At 41.2% G+C, this 3,439-nt stretch overlaps 1 long non-coding RNA gene across 1 annotated transcript; it reads left to right on the top strand.

The window, feature by feature from the left end:
* On the top strand, positions 1-2,211 carry LOC136493073 (uncharacterized). The gene is made up of 3 exons (XR_010768297.1): positions 1-161; positions 1,790-1,833; positions 2,020-2,211. It is a non-coding gene; the product is annotated as an uncharacterized lncRNA (long non-coding RNA).
* Positions 2,212-3,439: the final 1,228 nt, after the last annotated feature.

The raw sequence follows: 3,439 nt of genomic DNA, 5'->3' as shown, positions 1-3,439 counted from the left end.
TCCCCATTTCCGCATCACGTTTCTCCTCCGGCAGCTCTCCTGGTCAGAGAAGGCGATTCGAGTGGCGACGTCGCTGCTCCGCCCCTCCCCGTCTTTGTCCGTCGTTTCGCCCTCACCAATCGGTTGGTCGCTCGTCGTCTACCATTGCTAGGGCTCTGGAGGTACCTGGCTTGGTGCTTGCTCCCTTGTTTCTGCGCTTGTTTGTGATTTTGGTGGGGGATTTTTGCAAGAGGGCGGCGGGGATCGATGGGGGCAGGAGATCGGAGGACCAGCACGGACGACGACACCGTGGCACCCACGTCCGCGTCGGCGACGTCTGTGCGGGCCATGGGTGCCGTCTCTTCGCGTCCGTGGGAGAGGTTGAGCGAACGGGTGCCAGTGCCAGCGGTGTTGAGACCGGCGGCGCTGCTGCTACGCTCGGAGCTAGCACGGTGGTTTTTGGCATGGGATTTTTGGGTGGGGGATTTTGGATGTAGACAGGGGCTTTGCGTTGGATTTGGGGGATTTTGGTTTGTGGCTGTGGATTTGGTTGCAGCTCCCTCTACTCCCTCTGCTCTCTGACCATGGGCGGATACAGAGGGTATTCCCCGTATTCCCAGGAATACCCAACTATTTTAGCACACTTCTATGTATATATGTGTATATACTTGTATATGTATATGTATATGTATAATGCCATATTTTGTAGTATTTTCACTCATTGAAGCCCAAAACAGTAAAAAACAGCCTCTCAAATTGGCTCATATTTTGTAGTATTTTCACTCATTGCAGTTAAAAACAACTGATTTTTTTATTGATGTGGAAGTAGGAATACCCAAGTTTGGAATCCTGGCTCCGCCACTGTCTCTGACTCTGGATTTGGTTTGTGGCTGTGGATATGCATGTTCTGCTAGATTAACCTCTTGCGCTCCCTCTGCTCTCTGATTGGGAATCCTGTACTATGATGCAGCCTGCAGCCGACCATTTTCTTCCTCCTTGGGCTTTATTAGGTTGTGCTAACCACATAGATCTGGCAGCATAATGCAGGATTGCAAAGCACTCACTTATCAGCTTTGCTCCCTCTTTTTCTTTTTCAATAGTGGTGATGGTGATGGTGTAGTCTAAACATTAGAGTTCAGTCAATATTGTTTCTTCATCAAACAAGCAAACTGCATGGTGTGTCAGCTCTCTAGCTTTATTATCTCGAGTAGTACTCACTAGTACTAGTAGTAGTGATTTATAATTTACTCACTCTATACAATTCTAAAGTTGAGGTCTAGGTCACTGGTATGGCCAACCCATAGCCATTGCCACTGACATAATTATGTGTGCACATAATTGCTAGATTTGTTCTTACTGATTCTTAGTGCTTGTTTCCTTGTATGAACAATTTGTCACACACTTTTTTTATAGCAATTCCTCCTAGTTGCTTGTTTGTTATTCATAGACCCATGATCGAGGAATCAAGCTCTGCTCAGCTTAGCAACACAATTGCCTCAACTTTTCTTAGCTTCACAATTACAACTCCCTATGGCCAGCTCAATAAGCTTTGTGCAATTCCAAGGTGCTCAACTTAAATGGATTTGCACCTCCACTAGGGATAGTTACCATTATTCGAGGCCAATTCAATATACTGTATAATACTTAGGTTAACAATTGCATGTTCTGTTTTGCTAAAACTAGTACCCAAATGACAAGTCCTTTTATCCTTTATCAAGTTGTTTGAGACATGTACTTTGGTTGCTAATTGTTACTTTATGAACTCATATTTAGTCAGTAAACTAACTGTTTCACATGTTTTGCCGCACAGCTATATTCCAACACACCTTCTGATTTTGACTTCAAACTTGAAAGGTAAATTAGTTGAAAGCCAATTTTTGTTCCTTTTTAATATTACCATTTTAATTTTTCCATGTTTCTGTAGGTTCCTTTTCTTTCACGTTATTGTCCAATTGTTATGTATAGAGATCAGTTACTTCTCAGTACTCTGTCCATGCTGATAAATTTGTGCCATTTTTTTGTGATGTTGACACATTACAGGAACAGCTGAGGGAGAAGGTCTCCTCTGCTATACTCACGTTAGGTCATCGCCATGAGCTTTGTCATCTCCTTATCTAGTGATCGTTTGTATGTTGCTGCATTGTTCATTTTGCCATTACCAAAGTGCGATGAATATTTTAAAAATGCACAGTTACAAGAAATGCACTCTCTCTGTGTGTATTTCCTTGTCGGTTGTTGTATTGGGATTGGTCGACCAAGTGACTCGACGGAATCAAGTAAAGTCATCACCAGTTCGAGTTTGTCTCTGTAACGAAACAAATGGTGGTTGACTTGACTGAATAATACAGTATGGGATAGTATGAGCCTCTCTTTCTAGGAGTAAGCCTATTTCTGATGCTCACTTGTTTGTTGTTTTGCAGCTCGTATCATTTTCTTGATTGTGCATCAGTTCTGCTTAGACATGGTACCTGTTGCGTGCAGTCAGCAAAATGCAGCAAATCAGTTTTGTTTGATTGACAACTGCAGAATAGAGAATACACTAGTCCTGGTATGACACTGATAACATTCCAGCTCACTGCTCTAGTAGAACAAAGTATTTGCACATTTCAAAACTTGAGTTGTTGTAGTCTTGTTCCTGCCAATTTACACTAGGAGGCTCTGGATAGTTGATGGCATTGTTTTCATTTCAAGTGGTTGCTATATTTGTGGTTTAGTCATGAGTCTAACTGTTGTAGAACTGCATAAGATGCGTCTCAGAGACCTCTGATTTCACTTCTTGTAGTTTTGGTGCTATCAATGAACACTAGGATTCTCTGTAGGATTGGTGTTGAACTGATGTGGAAATATACACTAGGATAATATATGCTTGCTGTCATAGATTGTTACTGTTGTGTTTGGCATTGGTGATATCAGACTGCCTAACCATCCGATCTCTACCCAAGGACTGCCTCCCAAGTCCACTGAAAAAATTAGTGATCTATGACTGACGAGCCAATCAATTGCTGACCAAGGCGAATGACCGTCCAAGTTGTTCTTGTGCATAGTAGTTGTATTGCTCCGTTCCTATTAACCTTTCCTGTCCATGAAAACTAAAAAAATATTCAGTTAAATAATTACAAATATGAATAATATAAATTGCAATTATAGAGCATCGCAATTGTAGTGTTGAGTATACACAATTTAGTTTTATGAGCTTGTTATATTATTTGTGTTTTGATTTTACCCTAAAAACATTAGGTGATTCCCTACAGGTTGTCTTCAGGTGTTGATGATAATTATTCCTAAGTGTTAACTTGTGTTTCTTGCTCTCAGGACTTCTGCAAATGGCAGCTCAGGTCAGGAATTATTGATCACACCTAGGATGTATTTGAAATTATCGACATTATTCTAACGCATCACTTAGGCAACCAATATTTTGTACTTGTGTGAGTATATAAACAATTGTAAAATTTTAAGTTTA

Source organism: Miscanthus floridulus, chromosome 1, assembly GCF_019320115.1.
Source record: "Miscanthus floridulus cultivar M001 chromosome 1, ASM1932011v1, whole genome shotgun sequence".
NCBI lineage: Eukaryota > Viridiplantae > Streptophyta > Magnoliopsida > Poales > Poaceae > Miscanthus > Miscanthus floridulus.
The sequence above is the reverse complement of the archived record's forward strand: the minus strand, read 5'-3'. Positions and strand labels throughout refer to the sequence as shown.